A 22,257-nucleotide genomic window follows, 5' to 3' on the forward strand; every position below is an offset into this window, starting at 1 on the left:
AAACCTGAAAAATCGTAAGACAGTAGTCTTTTTATAATAGCTATAGTTTATTGAGTATTTATTATGTGCCAGGAGTATTATATTCATTAACTCATTTATCCTTCATAATAATACTATGAGGTAAGTAGAGACTATTGCTAACTCTATTTTTAAATGGAGAAACTGAGGTCTAGAGTAGTAATAGCTTATCTAAGTTCACACAACTAGTGGGTGGCAGAGCTGAGACTTTAATCCAAGTTTGGATGACTTGGTAACATGAGTTCTTAACCGCTCTGTTATACTGGTCTTAAATTCTATGCTAGATATTATCTAGTTCCATTTGGTAGGCAGCAGTGGAGTAGAAGATAGAGCTCTGGCTATAGAGTCATAAGACCTGTATTCAAATTCTAGTTTTGCTCCTTGCCAGTTGTGTAACTGTGAGCTGCACTGGACTCCATGTCCAAGATGGCTCAAACCCTCATCTGGTGATTAATGTTGACTCTTACCCGGGAGCTCAAGTCGGGCTTATGCATATGCCTTTTACTTCAAAGATGGTAATTTGTTCCTGAAATGTGAATTCCCCCTGTTCTGTTTGTCAAACTTCTATTTATTCCCTAAAACCTATGTCCTAAGCCTTCATTCCAGAACCATCAGGTTGACTTGATCTCACCATCCTTGTGTTCTTTGAATAAGCTGTTCATCTCTCTGTTAGAGCTTTCATTCTCTGGTATTGTAGGAATTGAATTAGAGGTCAGTCTACCTCAGTAGACTGTAATCTCAAGTATTAAAACTAAAACTTTGCTTTTATGCTTCTTCAGAGATTAGGCTAACTGCTGATGAATGAATGCTATTAGGTCAGGCTTCCACTATAGTATTTTAAATGGTCAAGAGCTTATTTGTATAGCAGTTACTCTGTTTATCCAAGTAAAATCACTTGGTCAGAGAGTGAGCCAAAACACTACAAAACTACCTCATTAAAGCAGAATGGGACTTTATAAGTCTCTTATATTTTACTTTTTCTATTAAGGGACATATTGACAATAATACCACTTATTTGCTTGCATAAGCCTATGAAAGCTTAAGAATTATTCCAGATTCACATTATTTTCTTTATCAGAGAGATGCAGCTATATGAATAAGATAAGGCAGCTCAGTAGAATTTCTTATATCAAATATCAAATAGAGTTGTAAGAATTATTATAGTCACCTAAGTATTTTAGAGACAATAATGTTTTTCTTTAGCTCCCAAATATTTCCTTAAATATACACCTAATGACTGATTCACCATTCGTTACAAAAACATTTATTGGACACCTATTTATGTACTAAATCATGAGGATAGAGGTTAAAATTGAATAACACTAATTATTTTCAAAAACACACTGTGGTAATGATTAGTAACCAAATATGTAAAGAAATAGTGGAAAAGTAGGAGATAAATGAAATAACGGAAGTAGGTAGTATAAATGAAATAAATGAATAAATAAATGGAAGACACAGTTGTTCGAATGTTTAAGGGGATGCTTCAGAGAGGATGAAATACTTGAGCTGTATCTTGAAAAATGAGTAGCAACTACTAGAAAAAATAAGGTTGGAGAGGAACAAAACATCCCAAAGAGAGTAGACAGCAAGGAGAGACATTGAATCATAGACAAGCTGCTCATGGCATCGCATCTTTAATTTGGGAAGCCATAGGAAGTTTGGGGGAAGGAGAGTGCCATGAGGGCTCCCTCATTCCCCTTCATGGGGGAAGTTCATTTACAGAGGCAATACAGATATACTATGGAAAAACGATCACTGGAGAAGCCAGAGCAAGGGGAACCAATTGGAGCTTATTGAGATACTTTAGGGCAATGGGAATGCGGGATATGAATCCAGGCAGGATCTGTGGGAATGGTGAAGTAAGCTTAGGTAACAGATATAGCAAAATGGAATCTATGTGATTTGATATCAGACTGTAGAGTGACATGAGAGGGAGTGGGATAAATAGCATACTCTGTGTTAACCTATGAATCTTGGTGATTAGAGAGATAGTAGTGGTATTAGCATAGATTCAACAGGAAGAATAGGGAGAAAGTAAAGATAACTTCTCTTTTAGAAAGCATGTTTGGGACACACATCAGGAGCCATGATTCTACTGCTGCCAGAGATGTTCCACAGCTTTGCTGAGAGGCCAACACTTCCTACCTCCTGCATCCAAGCATGCAACATCTTTGGAAACTGGTCCATGAATTTTAGGTAAACCCAGATGTTATGCCAGTAGGAGCATATTGCAATAGGAATTGACATTTTATCTTTAACTGACATACAATGGCAGCAAATAACATAATTTGCATTCTGGTAGTGAAGCCAAACCAGTACTGATTTGGAGACAGTAGTTCGGGATCTCTATCTGGACACACAGTCTTTGCTCATACAAATGAGCACAAATGTAGCAGGCAATCTTTAGTGACTAATAATGCCTCCTTTCAAATTCTGAGCAGAGTTTGTTTGCTTGTTCATTGTTTGCTTCTTCTCTGAATTTGGCATGTTACATGGCATTACAACCCCGATTCCAGCTGCAGGAGAATCAAAGCACAGTTAATCAAGTAGAAAATTTACATTCAGATTCACAAAATAAATCCAAACAGATAGACAAACAAAAGCACTGCTATACATGTACCAGGATTTGAAGAAAATGTTTCTCTCCTGGGCTGGAGTGAACTGGCATTGTCCTCCCTTGTATTACTCTGTTAAAAAAACAATAGCACCAAAAAACCAAAAACGAAAACCCACAACTTTACAATGATATTTCCTAGTATTATAATAATGTAATAAATATGTCTTAACTGTTGAGACTGATAATAACAATTATAATTTAAATATATATAAATCTACCTTTATGCCATGTTAGGAAATGGCTGCTGAATTTCCCAGTGGTCCCCATCTGGAATCATTGATAATTCCCCCTGCAAATCCAGCTTATCTTGTTCTTGAACTGGTCCTGATCAGTGTGGAGGTAGCTTTTTAGTTGGTCAGCAGCCTCAGGCCTTTCTTATGATAGAATATGCAGTTATGGTATTACCCAGAGTTTTGGTAACAAGTTTCAAGGGACAAGATCAGAGTGACAAGAAAGTTGGTTGAGTCCTCATCCTGCCACCCCCTGCACGTTACCTTCTGCCTTGGCTGCTCTGCCTAGCACTCCTTGGGAGTGTCCCCCGCCTTCCCCACAGAGGCATGGCTCTGGCTATGGCAATTAGAGCTGAGCCCCAGAGCTGGAGCTGCCTGTGCTTCAGAATCAACCGTGGTTTTCTCCCCACCATCTACTTTGAAGCTCCTCTCATGTGGCTTTAGGTCCTGACAGTGTTTGCTCGCCCTATTTGGGATGATGACGCAATTTGTTACCCTTAGAAGTAATGATCATCTCTTGACTCTGCTTTGCTGATGAGGGCAGTGCCCTGACCTAATTACCACCTGGCCAGGTCTATGGAGCCTCACTCCCTGATTCACAAAAATGAAGAGCAGCCATACAGGGTCCCTCTCTACCGAGCCTCAGAGTCAAGGATGCCTGTCTTCCTCATGAGATCTCCCTCTTTCAGGACCTTGGACTCTGCTCTCAAATCATTTCTCTTCAATCCCCAGTCTGTGTTATGAATGTCTGATACCCTATAAACAAGACACTGTTACCCATTTGCTCTGTCATCAGTTCTGATTTTCTTTGTATAATCAGTTAATTAGATGTAATGTAAAGAGCATTATTCTTTGTAGTCAGAAATACCCGAGTTAAAATTCTAGAATTTTATTTTATATATCCTTGGAAGAATTTTTTGTCTTATCTGAGTAGCAACTTCCTGAACTGTTAGGTGGAAAAATAATATTTCTAGACTAGACCAGCTGGCAGATCATTTTCCCTGAATGACCATATCCTTCACTGGATAAAATAATTGAGTTTATGGGTTGTTTGGTACCATACAGGTCCAGTCTTATTTCCCAATTGTTTACGTATCTCTTTTTCAAACTAAAGTAACAATCCTAGATCTCAGAATTGGAAAGACCTTTAAACAATATTGCAATTCAAAAGCAATTCAATATATGACTCCTAGCTTCAGCATCTCTACCAAATGTCTGTCAGCCTTCATGGAAACACTCTCATCATCAGGAAACTCATTGCTTGCAATTTGGAAAGTATTTTTTCATATTGAGTCAAAATCTGCCTCCCTGATTGTAAAGTTTTTCTTATTTATATTGTTTTTATTAGTTTATTTTAAAAACTCATTTCCATCTAGTTTTTTACTTCTTTTTGTTCATTATATGCACTATGCAAACCTAGCTTGGAAATAGAGTTCCCCCCAGAAATCACTCTTGATTGCCTGTTGAGTTTGCTATTTGTATTTTTCACTTTAATAACTATGTGAACCATTCTCAGGGGAGTGGAAAAAAATCACCAAAACCTATGTTTTAAATATTCAGTATACAAAGCCATTTGCTATACCCAGGAGAGACAGGATTGACGGATAGGACATAGGGAATTACTCTTTCATAAATGAATCCCCAGAGAATAGACTTCCAACGAGCAAACCACCTTCTCTGCTGATTCCCGATGGGACCTGGCAAGTTTGTATTGCCACAACTATGAGAGCTGTGGGATTTGTTAGAACTTGTCAATCAAAATCTAATACAAATGGATGATCTTATAGAGAAGCAAAAGGAAGGAGGATAACATTAATAGAATCTTAAAACTCTAGAATATTACATTAGGTATCAGTTATTGGGGTCCAAGTTTAATTTATATATACATAAGCTTTAAAAACAAGTTTTGGTCTCTGCTCTTGGATACTTTCCCCGGCAGGGAACTAATCTCACATATGTAAGTAGATTCACTGCTGAATAACTCTCATTACACTAAAGTTTATCTTTTGTTGAAATATCATGTAGCTCTCTCTGCTTTCTAGTTTTTAGATCTGTTTCTTTATACTAAGACATTCATTCATTCATGCATTATGTAATTTTTTTCCTTGAACAAAGTATTTGTAAAGTTCCTGTTCTGTCCAAAGCCCCTCCTAAGCCCTAAGGATGCAATAGTAAACAACATAACAATGGTTTATGCTGAGATAGGACTTAGAATATATCGGGTGAAATTAATAGTGATGGCAAAATCACCTAATAGGTATAAAGTTTCAAACTGTAATAAGTGCTAATAAGTAAAACAGCAGGGCTTTTTGTTTTTTTGATTTAAAACAACTTTAGTGTAATATAATTGCTTTACAATGTTGTGTTAGTTTCTGCTTTATAACAAAGTGAATCAGCTATACATATACATGTATCCCCATATCTCCTCCCTGTTGCGTCTCCCTCCCACCCTCCCTATCCCACCCCTCTATTTGGTCACAAAGCACCAAGCTGAGCTGATCTCCCTGTGCTATGCGGCTGCTTCCCACTAGTTATCTATTTTACATTTAGTAGTATATATAAGTCCATGCAACTCCTTCACTTCATCCCAGCTTAATCTTCCCCCTTCCCGTGTCCTCAAGTCCATTCTCTACATCTGCGTCTTTATTCCTGTCCTGCCCCTAGGTTCTTCAGAACCCTTTTTTTTTAGATTCTATATATGTGTTAGCATATGGTATTTGTTTTTCTCTTTCTGACTTATTTCACTCTTTATGACAAACTCTAGGTCCATCCACCTCACTACAAGTAACTCAATTTCATTTCTTTTTATGGCTGAGTAATATTCCATTGTGTATATGTGCCACATCTTCTTTATCCATTCATCTGTTGATGGACACTTAGGTTGCTTCCATGTCCTGGCTATTGTAAATAGAGCTGCAGTGAACACTGTGGTACATGACTCTTTTTGAATTATGGTTTTTTCAGGGTATATGCCCAGTAGTGGGATTGCTGGGTTGTATGATAGTTCTATTTTTAGTTTTTTAAGGAACCTCCATATTGTTCTCCATAGTGGCTATATCAATTTACATTCACACCAACACAGCAAGAGGGTTCCCTTTCCTCCACACCCTCTCCAGCATTTATTGTTTGTAAATTTTTGATGATGGCCTTTATGACTGGTGTGAGCTGATACCTCATGGAAGTTTTGATTTACATTTCTTCAGTGATTAGTGATATTGAGCATTCTTTCATGTGTTTGTTGGCAATCTGTATATCTTCTTTGGAGAAATGTCTAGGTCTTCTGCCCATTTTTGGTCTGGGTTGTTTGTTTTTGTGACATTGAGCTGTGTGAGCTGCTTGTATATTTGGAGGTTAATCCTTTATCAGTTGCTTCATTTGCAAATATTTTCTCCCATTCTGAGGGTTGTCTCTTTGTCTTATTTATGGTTTCCTCTGCTGTGCAAAAGCTTTGAAGTTTCATTAGGTCCTATTTGTTTATTTCTGTTTTTATTTCCATTTCTCTAGGAGGTGGGTCAAAAAGGGTCTTGCTGTGATTTATGTCATAGAGTGTTCTGCTAATGTTTTCCTCTAAGAGTTTTAGTGTCTGGCCTTACATTTAGGTCTTTAATCCATTTTGAGTTTATTTCTGTGTATTTCTGTTTATTTCTGTGTATGGTGTTAGGGATTGTTCTAATTTCATTCTTTTACATGTAGTTGTCCAGTTTTCCCAGCACCACTTATTGAAGAGGCTGTCTTTTCTCCATTGTATACTTTCCTTTATTAAAGATAAGGTGACCATATGTGCATTGGTTATCTCTGGGCTTTCTATCCTATTGCACTGATCTACATTTCTGTTTTTGTGCCAGTACTATACTGTCTTGATTCCCGTAGCTTTATAGTATAGTCTGAAGTCAGGGAGCCTGATTCCTCCAGCTTCGTTTTTCTTTCTCAAGATTGCTTTGGCTCTTCGGGGTATTTCGGGGTATTTTGTGTTTCCATACAAATTGTGAAATTTTTTGTTCTAGTTCTATGAAAAATGCCTTTTGTAGTTTGATAGGGATTGCACTGAATCTGTACATTGCTTTGGGTAGCATAGTCATTTTCACAATGTTGATTCTTCCAATCCAAGCACATGATATATTTCACCATCTGTTTGTATCATGTTTAATTTCTTTCATCAGTTTTCTGCATACAGGTCTTTTGTCTCCTTAGGTAGGTTTATTCCTAGGTATTTTATTCTTTTTGTTGCATGGGAAATAGGAGTGTTTCCTTAATTTCCCTTTCATATTTTCATCATTAGTGTATAGGAATGCAACAGATTTCTGTGCTTTAATTCTGTATCCTGCTCCTCTACCAAATTCATTGATTAACTCTAATAGTTTTCTGGTAGCATCTTTAGGATTCTTTATGTATAGTGTCATGTCATCTGCACACAGTGACAATGTTACTTCTTGTTTTCCGATTTGGATTTCTTTTATTTCTTTTTCTTCTCTGATTGCTGTGGCTAAGACTTTTCAAAACTATGTTGAATAATAGTGGTGAGAGTGAGCAACCTTGGTTTGTTCCTGATCTTAGTGGAAGTGGTTTCAGTTTTTCACCATTGAGTACGATGTTGGCTGTGGGTTTGTCATATATGGCCTTTAATATGTCCAGATAAGTTCCCTCTATGCCTACTTTTTGGAGGTTCTTTTTTATCATAAATGGGTATTGAAAATTGTCAAAAGTTTTCTGCATCTATTGAGATGATAATATGATTTTTCTCCTTTAATTTGTAAATATAGTTTATCACATTGATTGATTTGCATATATTGTAGAATCCTTGCATTCCTGCAGTAAACCCCGCTTGATCATGTTGTATGTTCCCTTTAATGTGCTATTGGATTCTGTTGGTTAGTATTTTGTTGAGGATTTTTGCATCTAGGTTCATCAGTGATATTGGCCTTTCTTTGTGACATCGCTGTCTGGTTTTGGTATCAGGGTGATGGTGGACTCGTAGAATGAGTTTGGGAGTGTTTCTCCCTCTACTATATTTTGGAAGAGTTTGAGAAGGATAGGTGTTAGCTCTTCTCTAAATGTTTGATAGAATTTGCCTGTGAAGCCATCTGGTCCTGGGCTTTTGTTTGTTGGAAGATTTTTAATCACAATCTCAATTTCAGAACTTGTGATTGGTCTGTTTATATTTCTGTTTCTTCCTGGTTCAGTCTCGGAGGGTTGTGCTTTTCTAAGAATTTGTCCATTTCTTCCAGGTTGTCCATTTTATTGGCATATAGTTGCTTGTAGTAATCTCCCATGATCCTCTGTATCTCTGTAGTGTCAGTTGTTGCTACTCCTTTTTCATTTCTAATTCTATTGATTTGAGTCTTCTCCCTTTTTTTCTTGATGAGTCTGGCTAATGGTTTATCAATTTTGTTTTTCTCAAAGGACCAGCTTTCAGTTTTATTGATCTTTGCTATTTGTTCCTTCATTTCTTTTACTTATTTCTGATCTGATCTTTATGATTTCTTTCCTTCTGCTAATTTGGGGTTTTTTTTTTTTTGTTCTTCTTTCTCTAATTGCTGTAGGTGTAAGGTTAGGTTGTTTATTTGAGATGTTTCTTGTTTCTTGAGGTAGGATTGTATTGCTATAAACTTCCCTCTTAGAACTGCTTTTTCTGCATCCCATAGGTTTTGGGTCGTCGTGTTTTCATTGTCATTTGTTTCTAGGTATTTTTCAATTTCCTCTTTGATTTTTCAGCGATCTCTTTGTTACTAAGTAGTGTATTGTTTAGCCTCCATGTGTTTTTATTTTTTACAGACTTTTTCCTGTAATTGATATCTAGTCTCATAGCATTGTGGTCGGAAATGATACTGGATCCGATTTCAGTTTTCTGAAATTTAACAAGGCTTGATTTGTGAACCAAGATATGATTTATCTTGAAAAATGTTCCATGAGCACTTGAGAAGAAAGTGTATTCTGTTGTTTTTGGATGGAATGTCTTATAAATATCAAATAAGTCCATCTTGTTTAATGTGTCATTTAAAGCTTGTATTTCCTTATTTATTTTCATTTTGGTTGATCTGTCCATTGGTGAAAGTTGGGTGTTAAAGTCCCCTACTATGAAATTGTTACTGTCAATTTCCCCTTTTATGGCTGTTAGCATTTGCCTTATGTATTGAGGTGCTCCTGTGTTGGGTGCATAAATATTTACGATTGTTGTATCTTCTTCTTGGATTGATCCCTTGATTATTATGTAGTGTCCTTCTTTGTCTCTTGTAATAGTCTTTGTTTTAAAGTCTATTTTGTCTGATATGAGAATTGCTACTCCAGCTTTCTTTTGATTTCCATTTGCATGGTATATCTTTTTCCATCCCCTCACTTTCAGTCTGTATGTGTCCCTAGGTTTGAAGTGGGTCTCTTGTAGACAGCATATGTAGGGATCTTGTTTTTGTATCCATTCAGCCAGTGTATGTCTTTTGGTTGGAGCATTTAAACTGTTTACATTTAAGGTAATTATTGATATGTATGATCCTGTTACCATTCTCTTAATTGTTTTGGGCTTGTTATCATAGGTCTTTTTCTTCTCTTGTGTTTCTTGCCTAGAAAAGTTCCTTTAGCATTTGTCATAAAGCTGATTTGGTGGTGCTGATTTCTCTTAGCTTTTGCCTGTTTGTAAAGGTTTTAATTTCTCTGTTGAATCTGAATGAGGTTCTTGCTAGGTAGAGTAATCCTGGTTGTAGTTTCTTCCCTTACATCACTTTAAATATGTCCTGCGACTCCCTTCTGGCTTGCAGAGTTTCTCCTGAAAGATCAGCTGTTAACCCTATGGGGTTTCCCTTTTATGTTTTTTGTTCTTTTTCCCTTGCTGCTTTTAATATTTTTTCTTTGGTTTTAATTTTTGATAGTTTGATTAATATGTGTCTTGGCATGTTTCTCCTTGGGTTTATTCTGTATGGGACTCTCTGTGCTTTCTGGACTTGATTATTTCCTTTCCCATATTAGGAAAGTTTTTGACTACAGTCTCTTCAAATATTTTCTCAGTCCCTTTCTTTTTCTCTTCTTCTCCTGGGACCCCTATAATTCAAATGTTGGTGCATTGAATGTTGTCCCAGAGGTCTCTGAGACGGTCCTCAATTCTTTTCATTCTCTTCTTTATTCTGCTCTGCAGTAGTTATTTCCACTATTTTATCTTCCTGGTCACTTATCCGTTCTTCTGCCTCAGTTATTCTGCTATTGATTCCTTCTAGAGAATTTTTAATTTCATTTATTGTGGTGTTCATCATTGTTTGTTTGCTCTTTAGTTCTTCTAGGTCCTTGTTAAACGTTTCTTGTATTTTCTCCATTGTATTTCCAAGATTTTGGAACATCTTTACTATCATTACTCTGAATTTTTTTTCAGACAGACTGCCTATTTCTTCTTCATTTGTTAGGTCTGGTGGGTTTTTGCCTTGCTCCTTCATCTGCTGTGTGTTTCTCTGTCTTCTCATTTTGCTTAACTTACTGTATTGGGGGTCTCCCTTTTGCAGGCTGAGCATTCGTAGTTCCCATTGTTCTGATGTCTGCCCCCAGTATGTAATGTTGGTTCAGTGGTTTGTGTAGGCTTCCTGGTGGAGGGGACTGGTGCCTGTGTTCTGGTGGGTGGGGCTGGACTTTGTCTTTCTGGTGGGCAGAGCTGCATCCGGTGGTGTGTTTTGGGGTGTCTGTGAGCTTAGTATGATTTTAGGCAGCCTCTCTATTAATGGGTGGGTTTGTGGTCCTGTCGTGCTAGTCGTTTGGCATAGGGTGTCCAGCACTGTAGTTTGCTTGTTGTTGAGTGGAGCTGTGTCTTAGAGTTGAAATGGAGATCTCTTGGAGGGCTTTCACTGTTTTATATTATGTGGAGCCGGGAAGTCTCTGGTGGACCCATGTCCTGAACTCAGCTCTCCCACCTCAGCAGCACAGGCCTGACACCCGGCCAGAGCACCGAGACCCTGTCAGTCACATCACTCAGAAAAAAAGGGAGAAAAAAAGAAAGAAAAAATAAAATAAAGTTATTAAAATAAAAAGTAATTATTAAAAATAGAAACAGTTAAAAAGTAGTAAAAAAAAAAATAGAAAGAAGAGAGCAACCAAACCAAAAAACAAATCCACCAATGATAACAAGTGCTAAAAGCTATACTAAAAAAACCCCCCAAAAACGGACAGACAGAACCCTAGGACAAATGGTAAAAACAAAGCTATACAGACAAAATCACAGAAAGGAGCACACACATACACACTCACAAAAAGAGAAATAAGGAAAAAATATATATATCTATATATGTATTAATAAAAAGGAGGAAGAGAGCAACCAAATCAGTAAACAAATCTACCAATGATAATAAACTCTAAATACTGAACTAAGATAAACACAAAGCCAGGAACAAATTAGATGCAGAAAGCAAACCCCAAGTCTACAGTTGCCCCCAAAGTCCACCGTCTCAATTTTGGGATGATTCGTTGTCTATTCAGGTACTCCACAGATGCAGGGTACATCAACTCGATTGTGGAGATTTAATCCGCTGCTCCTGAGGCTGCTGGGAGAGATTTTCCTTTCTCTTCTTTGTTCGCACAGCTCCTGGGATTCAGCTTTGGATTTGGCCCCGCCTCTGCGTGTAGGTCGCCTGAGGGCGTCTGTTCTTCGCTCAGATAGGACAGGGTTAAAAGAGCAGCTGATTCGGGGGCTCTGGCTCACTCAGGCCGAAGGGGGGGTAGGGGTACTGATGTGGGGCGAGCCTGTGGCGGCAGAGGCCGGCGTGACGTTGCACCAGCCTGAGGCGCGTCGTGCGTTCTTCCGGGCAAGTTGTCCCTGGATCATGGGGCCCTGGCAGTGGCAGGCTACGCAGGCTCCGGGGTGGGAGGTATGGAGAGTGACCTGTGCTTACACACAGGCTTCTTGGTGGCGGCAGCAGCAGCCTTAGCTTCTCATGTCCGTCTCTGCGGTCCACACTGACAGCCGCGGCTCACGCCCGTCTCTGAAGCTCATTTAGGCGGTGCTCTTAATCCCCTCTTCTCGTGCACCCCAAAACAATGGTCTCTTGCCTCTTAGGCACGTACAGACTTTTTCCCGGGCTCCCTCCCGGCTAGCCATGGCGCACTAGCCCCCTTCAGGCTGTGTTCACGGAGCCAACCCCAGTCCTCTCCCTGGGATCTGACCTCCGAAGCCCAAGCCTCAGCTCCCAACCCCCGCCAGCCCCGGCGGGTGAGCAGACAAGCCTCTCAGGTTGGTGAGTGCTGGTCAGCACCGATCCTCTGTGCGGGAATCTCCCCGCTTTGCCCTCCGCACCTGTGTGGCTGTGCTCTCCTCCGCGGCTCCGAAGCTTCCCCCCAACCCACCCGCCGTCTCCACCAGTGAAGGGGCTTCCTAGTGTGTGGAAACCTTTCCTCCTTCACAGCTCCCTCCCACTGGTGCGGGTCCCATCCCTATTCTTCTGTCTGTTTTTTGTTTTTTCTTTTGCCCTAACCGGGTACGTTGGGAGTTTCTTGCCTTTTGGGAGGCCTGAGGTCTTCTGCCAGCTTTCAGTAGACGTTCTGTAGGAGTTGTTCCATGTGTAGATGTATTTCTGATGTATTTGTGGGGAGGAAGGTGATCTCCACATCTTACTCCTCTGCCATCTTGAAGGTCTCCCCCCACCAGGTGTCAAGAACAGGGGTTTTAAGAGATCATATAATAGAGCAAACTGACCAATTATGGCATTAATAGTAGTCGTTGAGGTGGTGCAGGTGGACACGACACCTCCGGAAGACATGATATTTAAATTGGGAACTGAAGAGTGAATTGTTCTTAACGAAGAGAGAGGTAGGAGTAGTGATAATGAAGAGCTGTTCTGGACAGGGAATGATCTGTGAGAAGAGTTTGAACTGGGCAAGATGAGGACAAGATTAGGGCTAGGGTAATCACCCTGCCCCACGATGGTGCACTGCTACCCTCGCTTAAATCTTCTTGGTTTACACATCGTTGGGTCCTTGAGCCATTTCTCACATGACATGAACTCCAGAATTCTCACCCCTCTTTCTGTTCCCCTTTGGCCATGCTCCAGCTTGTCTTTGTCTCCTTTCCGTGTGTTCCTAACAACACAGCAGCAAAGAAGTCATGTAAGTGTGTCAGGAGAAAAATCAATGCCTGTGAATCCCAAACTGAGGATGGAGGAAGGTACAGTTGAAATCCTACAAAAAATATCAGGCTAGCCAAGATTTATTGGAGTAACCCCAGAAATCCTGCTGGGCTGGTGAGACAGGTGCTATTGCCTAAGCTTCTCTACTTCCCCTCCTCGTATCAATAATATTTTAAAAGGTGATAAGGGAGCAAAGCTGATGGATTTAGAATCAGTCTTCAAATGGCTTTGGCCAACATAAATAGCCTTTTGATGTAGGACAAAAGAGACAGAACAAAACAGCTCTTTTATCTATTTCTACAAGCTCTACATGATAACAATATCTTTTCTGGTATTTCATCTCTTTTCTCTCAACCTGAAGTTCCTTGGGGTCTGTTTCTGTTCAAAAATAGTTTTCACCCTAGGCTGGAAAATGTCACCATTGGCGATGGATTCTCCCAGGTAGATGAAGTGCCAGGTGGCACCCAAAGAGTTCCAGAGGCTTTAGCCTAAAGGATAAAAGGCAATATCTGAAGGCAAGAGAGTTGATCCATAAATAAATTTGACTGGCATTAAGTATTTAATGTGGTGCTTGGCTGCATGAGGGCAGATCATTAAATGCATAATGGCACAGTACCCATTCGGGCTTTACCGTCAGTCTGACAAGCCCCAAACAGGCTGCATGGCATTAAATAGTAAGTGACAAGTTCTGATAGACCTGTCAGTTTGAGATGGTTTACTTTAAAGCAAACAGAAAGGGCTGCAGATTCTTTTATTGAAAAAGTAATATTCAGTTCGAGAAGAGAGGGTAGGGAGTATATTATAGTCCAAGGCATAGTGCTTTGGAATCAAACAGACCTGGTTTTGAGTTAGTGGACCTGTCACTTACTGCTGTATGTCCATTGAGAAAATTCCTTCACCTCTCTGAGTCTCAATTCACTAATGAGTAAAATGGCAATAATGTATATTTCAGGCTTGCTTTAGGTAAGGTTCCCCAGGAAAAAAATCTCTGGGATAGACGTTTATATTCAGGTCATTTATTAGGGAATATTTTTGGGGAAAATAGCTACAGTAGAGTAAGGGAAGTCGGATTGGGCTAAGAGAGAAGTTAGAGATTCTTCTTTTCTTCCTTTAACTATTTGCAGTGATAGCCATTAATATGAATTTATAGTTCAGTATTTTTTGTTCATCTGAAAAGCAGTTATTAAACACATCTATAGAAACATAGAACTGTCCTGGAAACAGAATCTAAGATGGAACTTTGAGTGCAAGTGGCTTACTGAGGAGTGGTCTTAGGTATGCCACCTGTAGAGGCATAAGAGAAGCAGGATTGGTCAGAGCAAGAGACTGATCTGCAGTGTAGTTGCAACAGAGGCCTCAGCTGATCCCAGGAAAGGCTGTCACACAAAGATGGCATTTCAGTGGTGTCTCACATTGGAGCAAGGGATCTGAGTCTTTGTTCAGCTGCATCGGCAGGTCACTGGATCTGGACTGCCTTTGAGGGTGTAACTCTGGGTAAGGCTGCTCCCTTGAGACAAGTGTAATTTCTAGGGAGGGTCTCAGCTGTGAGCTGTAAGCAGACGTGTTTGGTAGCCAGGGGGTGAGTGCTTTGGTTCTGAATATTTCTACCCCTTGCACCACTTGCATCTACTTGCTTCCTGTAATAAGCTTACACCATCTAGAAACAGCTTTTTCTAGATTCTGTTTGGTCGCTTCCTGGGGTACCCGAAGTCCTTACTAGAGGAAGGTGGGTGGAATGAAATATAGCTCCTGCTGCTGCAGACACTCTTCACGCTACAACTAATATTCATCATTTTTTCCCCATGACTATCATTCTAGATTTCCTTACCCTTCAGGTAGCGTTTCTGCTGATGGTATCTCCCAGACCTTCATCTCTGACGGATTTTGAGCTCCTGATTATCATGTCTTATTCAGATTATGGCTTCTTCACTTGTTGATGTGCTAACAAAATTGGGCAGAAGACTACGAAGAGGAATTTCACTTGGGTGTCCAATGTATTATTTTCTCCCACATTGTTTAACAGCAGACTTACTTCCTTCTGACTATCAGTGTTAATTATCCCTTCCAGGATGGTAGTTTCCCTTTCTTGATTCCTGAGTCCAACGTGACTGGGTGGTAGCTATAGATAAAGTTTAATGAGGTGAATTTTCCTCTTGGAACCAGGACCTATAGATCCACAGAAACTAGAAGTGCAGGAATGGTCAGTATACATTTACCAATAGATTACTAGGAATGACCACTTCTGATCCCATCTTTTGGCTCCTAGACCTATATATTCTACTTATTAGGGATATAGCACTGTATAATAAATATTGGTTTAGGGTATATTCTGCATCCTAAAGGATAGAGTCCCATTATTTCAAAGCTGTGACCTCAACCACACCTTCAAAAGGCTGTTATCTTGCTTGGCCAGGCAGACAGCTTCAGGGTATATGGCATATGATAGAACCAGTGGATCCATTGGAACTCAGTGGAGTCCTCTACCATGCCTCTTTTGATGTAAAGTGAATCCTTAGTATGATGTGATGTTATGCAAAATCCTGTTGTTGTTAGATCACGTACATATTACATGTGAGCCCTCGAGTAGAAGTACTAGCTGAGACACTCTAGGCAAGAAAGGCATACTTACACCCCTCATATGTTTTGATTCGAGTTATAGTGAATTTCTGCTTAGTCCAGTTTAGAAGGAGCCCAGTATAATAAATTTGTGACAGAGTGGTCAGTCTCCTTGAGACATGTAGCCATGTTGGGGATTCAGCATTAGTTGGTTGATGGCGGTTTGGATGTCTGCAAGGGTTAGTTGCAAGATCAGCCTTGGCAAATGAGAGTCTTGGATCTATGCCTTGTCTTTATACCTGATACTATGCTTACTCTCATCCTGACACCGTCGGTCCATAGAGACTGGCTGATGTCAACTGGCCATAGTTATTCTGTCACCTTGAACAAGGCATAAAGAAGGGTCAGTGAATTTGATGATAGATGAATAGGAAGTATTTACTATGAAGAATAAAGAGAAAAGACTGAAAAAATATCAGACAGTACTAAGTAGTCTATCATACATACATACAATTAAAATTGTGGAGGAGGAGATAGAGAGTGGAACAGAAAACTATTTGAAAAAATAATAATTTTAAAAATGACCAAATCCCTATATGGTAAAAACATACAGTGCCAAAAAGCTCAGCAAAATGAAAGCAGGAAAAATCAAAACAAATCCTACCTATGCACTTCGTAGTCAAACTGCTGAAAACCAATAATAAAGAGAAATTCTTGAAAGCTGCCAAGAACAATATCGCGTTATGGATGGGAAATAGTGATTGAAATGATATTTACTCTCCCTCAGAAACAATGGGGGTCAGAAGAAAATAGATGGCATTTTTTAAAGTGCTGAAAGAAAACAAATTATAAACCAATAATTCTATATTCAGTGAAAATATCCTTCACAAATGAGAATGACATAAAACATTTTCGAATTAAAACGTTTGAGAGACTTTGTTGCCAGCAGATTTTCACTGTGAGAAATGCTAAAGAAAGTTTCAGGATGAAGAGTAATGGTACCTCATGGAATTTTTTCTTTACTAGAAGTAACAAAGAACTGTGTGAGTAAAAAAAAATATTTTTTTTTCTTAATTATTTGAAAGGCATATTTAAAGCAGAAGTTGTGAGTTTATAACGTATGTAGATATATATGTATATACATATATGTGTGTGTATTCACAGCAGCACATAACATGGGGTCAGTGGAACCAAGATTCTTACATCCTATGTGAAGTGAAGCTACATTAAATTGATCGTGATAAGTTAATGATGCATGTGGCTAAAAAGCCAATAGATAGGTTGAAATTAGAAACTGAAAATATTGTATTAACATAAAAGAAAGCTAAAATTAGGATCAGATGAACACACAGGACAAAAAGCAAACAAATAAATTGAAACTTATTGTTAATTATCTTAAATGTAAATTGACTAAATCAGGGGTTGCCCATGGGCCAAATCTGGCCTGAAGTCCTGCCACTGTAAGTTAATATAAATTTCCCTTGATTTTTTTTAAACTTATGGACTTTAGATGAAGTAAATATACTACTTTCATGATTTCTTTTGAAAATTTGAAAATCGCTTCCAGAATACTAGTACTAACAAAGGATCACTAGAAATATGGGACTACAACACTGGAAACCAATGGACTAATTTGTATCTGATAGATTTCTAATTTTAAGAATTTATGAATCTTGTGTCCTTACTATGAGTGAAAATTTTCAGAATGCAAAAATTTGGTTGAAGAGAGCTATGAATCTTAATGTGTCATTACAAGTCTCCATAGTCATTGTACAAAAACAATGTAAATGTTTTAATATACCGGTATTTAGATAGATAGCAATGTATACCCTTTTAGTATTATAGATTTTAGAGATGAATGTAAAGTTTATAACTCAGGAGAATGCTTTTGCTGGTATTACATTTTCCAAAGTAAAATTTGTATAATTATTTAGCCAAATGCAGTGTATGTTTAGCAATTTAGAAACATGTTGAAGCAGGCAAGAGGAAATGAACGACTTGGCTGGCTTTCAGTATAGCAAAAGAAATAGAAAGGGCAATGTCTGTAAGGTTTGATTTTGGTTTGACTAGGTTATGTTGAAAAATTGTCATTCAGTCAACTACTTCATGCAGGTAGATGCAATTTTCAGCTGTATTACAAGGGTCCCTGGTGCATTTTTTACCTAATCTGCCGTAGATTGAACTTCAACAACTTGCTGACTAACTGAACACCAGAGATTAAAAAAAATACCTTTTGAGTTTTTCTCAGGCATATTTTCTATGGTGACTTAGAAAAAAAGTATGTTGTACCCCCAGAGAGACACAGAGTACAAAATAGTCTATCAAGAAAATATAATATATATAAAAAGTTCAGGATCAGAAAGAGGACGTGGGTTTCAATGACATGTTGGCACACACCAGTTGTATGAACTTGGGGAAATTATCACTTTTTCTCAGCCTCATATTCTTCAGAAAAAAATGGAGGGGGTAATAAAATGGGCACTCTCTTAATGGACCTCCACTTAAGTAACTTATTCAGTTAACCATCTATCTCCATATCCTCTGTAAAACACACTAATTGATGACCAAACCCTCTCAACTCATGGTGCTAGTTCACCACTTTCTAGCATGTCCATACATTTATTTGCTGCAAGAAAAGGGAGGTAAGGGGATAAATTAGGAGTACAGGATTAACAGATACATATTACTATATATAAAATAGGTAAACAAAAAGGATTCACTATATAGCACAGGAAACTATATTCAACATCTTGTAATAATCTATAATGGAAAATAATCTGAAAAAATATATATATCTGAATCTCTTTGCTGTACTCCTGAAACAAATATAATATTGTAAATCAACTATACTTCAATAATAAAAAAAAATTAAAATCACTGGAACATCAAAAAGCAGATGGAACCAGGAAAAGAGTTTACTACTGGAAAACTTCAGCAACAGTTGAGAACTATGAGTTTGTGGCTTTTTTTCCCCCAAGTAATACACAGTCTCTTGATAATGGCAGCAGAAAACCACAGCCATATCAGCTTGAGGGGACAAGGGCAGAGATCAGGGCTGGATGATGCCCTAGAAATAAGATAAATATAGAAGGAGGAGAAAAAGACCCATATCTGTGTTGCCCAATATCATAGCTGCAATAATAGTGACTAAACTAAAAGGTTAGCCCGGCCTGTTCTATTTTTTCATAAATTCCGTTTCATTTGTCTGTGATTATTCAGCATATAGTCTTATATGTAAGATTTCTTCTTCAGTTCTAGAGAGATGATTACAGAGACCATTTAATTGCAGTAATCTTAATGTCTTCATTAAAATTTTGTTATATTCTAGTCAGATATTCCTGTGTTTTCTAGTTATTAATATTTTTAGGCTGTCAGGTTCCCATGGGATCTGTGGAAAACATTTAATGAAGATGTAACTGTTCCAGAATATGTTAATTTTTACTTTCTTAAGTATTTATTAGGGTAGATCTTCTGTTAAATTCTTCCCACCTTTTTTTTTTTTCTGAAGTGTTAAATTGTTTTGTTTTCATTATCTTGCAGGAAGTGTCATTTTTTGGTTTACAACTTAAAATTTTATCTGGGTGCTCCCTAGGAAATGGTGCCACACCTAGGAATAAAAAAGGAACAAAGAAAGGGAATCCTTCTTTTCTGCTGTTTGCACTGGGAGAATTATTTCAGTACTCTAATACATTACTTGAAATATGTTCCACATATAGAAAAGAAAGTTTCATGGGCAACTACACTGGGACATAGTGACTATAACACTCTCCCTTTTAATATTTCTAATGTACATATTGAAGCTCTGAGGAGAACCCTACTAAGAAATTTGGTCAATTTTTTTAAATACATAAGTTAAAGACATAAAAAATATCATTTAAAAATGTCCTCAAGTAAAGAGAAAAGTAACAAAACTCATTGTGTGTGAGAATGTGATGGCAGAATAGAAAATCATTTTGTATCCTTTCTAGACAATAATTTTGTTCATAGCAATTGAGTCTAATAAAATGATCAGAAATGCAGCCAAATTTTAAATAATGACTTATAATAAAAGTGAAGAAATATGTTTCCAAAAAGAAAAAGTACTACACAAATTAGAGTAAAACTGCATGATATAAATACTCTGCAGCTATTAAAATATTTTGTTCAAGAAGGCTATAGTGTTACTTGAAAGGTACAAAAATGAATAGTATAAACTAATTTAACCAAGTCAGTGTTGGGGAGTAGGGTGTTCTAGTTTAGAGGAAACAACATGATTCTTAGATTTCATACGTGCATGTAAAACAGAAATTTTAGATCTATAGGGCCAAGGAAGGAAGAGTTAGAGCTAGAACCTATGGATAGATGCCACAAAGATCAAAATTTTGCTCTGTATCAGAAAGAATTTGAAGATAGATTATACTATTGTATAGCTAGAGCTGTCATTTACCAAGCACACAATATATGTCAGGCTATTCTAAAGTCTTCACACATATTAACTTTTTGAATCCTCACAACAGTCCTCTGAGTTAGTATACTCATTATTTCTGCTTCACAGATGAGAAATCTAAGCATAGAAAGGTTCCCAAGGTCGCATAGCTTTCAAGTGGTTGAAACAGTGTTTGAACTCAGATAATATATGGCTTCAAGCCTGTTCCCTTAGCACTTGGATTAGTTGTCCTATGAGGGAGAGAGTTGCTCATCCCCAAGAATATTCAAGCAGAAATTGAAAACCCCCTTGCTAAGCATGTTGTAGAAGGGAACACAAGCATGTATAAGGGAAAGTTAGACTCCAAGCCTAAATTTCTGATTCTATAAAATTCCTAAAGTACTAATTTTTCAGGGAAAAATAAAACAAGTTTAATGATTCTGCATGCTGTTAAACGTCAGGGGCTAGAGCCTTCACTTCTTAGGGATCCTTCATGATGCTTCAGATAGACCTAGATATGGCATAAGTCAACAATACACACTTGCCAAATTGAGTAAGTTTCGATTCTTTTATATGTATCTCATTAAGAAAATTAAGAACCGGGCTTCCCTGGTGGCGCAGTGGTTGAGAGTCCGCCTGCCAATGCCGGGGATACAGGTTCGTGCCCCGGTCCGGGAAGATCCCACATGCCGTGGAGCGGCTGGGCTCATGAGCCATGGCCGCTGAGCCTGCGCGTCTGGAGCCTGTGCTCCGCAACGGGAGAGGCCACAACAGTGAGAGGCCCGCGTACCGCAAAAAAAAAAAAAAAAAAATTAAGAACCAAGCAGTTGATATTCCACTAAATTCCCTCTGCTGCCAAGCTTATCTCGTTTCCACAGCAATTCTTGTCTCTTTTCCTCCAGTTAGATGAGCTCTTTCTCTCTCTCTCTCTGCACCTATTCAAGGCTAACCTTCTGTATTTTGGTCACTTTCCTCATTCACCTATATTTATAACCACATCTTATATCGCCTCTTTCCCGTGAACTAACCCCTCCCTCCTTCCCTTCCTCCCTCCCTCCCTCCATCTTCTTCTCTTACCTCCCCTCATCTCCTTTCTCTTTCTCTCATTTTCCATTCTCCCTTCCCTTACCCTCCCTTTTCACATAATATTTTTTGGCCATAAAAGAGAATGAAGTACTGATACATGAGACAACATGGATGGACCTTGAAAACATTATTGAATGTGAAAAATTCAGCTTCAAAGACCACATATTGTAGGATTTCATTCATTAGAAATATCCAGGCCAGGCATATCTAGACAGATGTTAGATTAGTGGATGCTTATGGCTTGGATGGGGTGGGGAAAGTGATGGTTTGGGCAGGCAATGAGGAGTGATTGCTAATGAATATGGAGTTTCTTTTGGGATAATAAAAGTGTTTCAAAATTAGCGGTGATGGTTGCAAAACTAGCGAACATACTGAAAAACATTGAATTGTACACTTTAAAACAGTGGATTTTATAATATATGAATTATATCTCAATAAAGCTGTTATCTCAATAACATCTTTATTGAGATAAAAAACCTATATATTTGTTTACACATACACATGTATGTGTGCATATGTATGTATATACACACTGATTTATTGATACATTGATTACTTAATTTGTTTTGTAAACCAGTTTCTTCAGGGATCATGTAGAGCATGATCACAGATTTTCTTCATAGATTGTTAATAATAAATTTTCGCAGTAAAGTTAGGACACAGCTGTTGTTATTCATTTTTGTCATAAGCTTGTCAGAATTTACAAACTAAATAAGTTCAATCATTTAAGGTCTTCCATTTTTTTAATGCATCTTTATGCCAAGAATAGTCTTTCTAAGCATTCTCTAAAGCTATGAGGGAGATTGAATACTCTTTTGTGCCAGAAATACCCACCTTCTAATTCTGGATCTGACACTAGAAGTGGGTGTGGCCTTCAACTTTTCTGCATTTTAGCTTATTCAGATATAAAATGAGTATAAAATATTTTTTGTAGAAATTATATATTTATACAGAGTACTCTTCTTGGTCCTTTATTTAAGTTTTCTGAGCTTCAGTTTGATAATCTATATACTAAGGCTGATCTACCTCACTGCTTATGTAATTTAAATGAGATATTGCAATTAAATATCTTAGTGCAGAGCTTGGCACAGGAAGTGGCATCTGTACAAATTATTCTTGTTGTTGTTGTCACAACGCTGTTTATCTATTACACATATCTCTCTTACCCTATCTCTGTGTCCTTGTCTCTCTGCCTTCAACTGTTTTTTCCACTTAGCACCTAGTACATACTCAGCTTTATCTTTTAGAAATTGT

The sequence above is a fragment of the Phocoena phocoena genome, chromosome 8 (genome assembly GCF_963924675.1).
Source record: "Phocoena phocoena chromosome 8, mPhoPho1.1, whole genome shotgun sequence".
Lineage (NCBI taxonomy): Eukaryota > Metazoa > Chordata > Mammalia > Artiodactyla > Phocoenidae > Phocoena > Phocoena phocoena.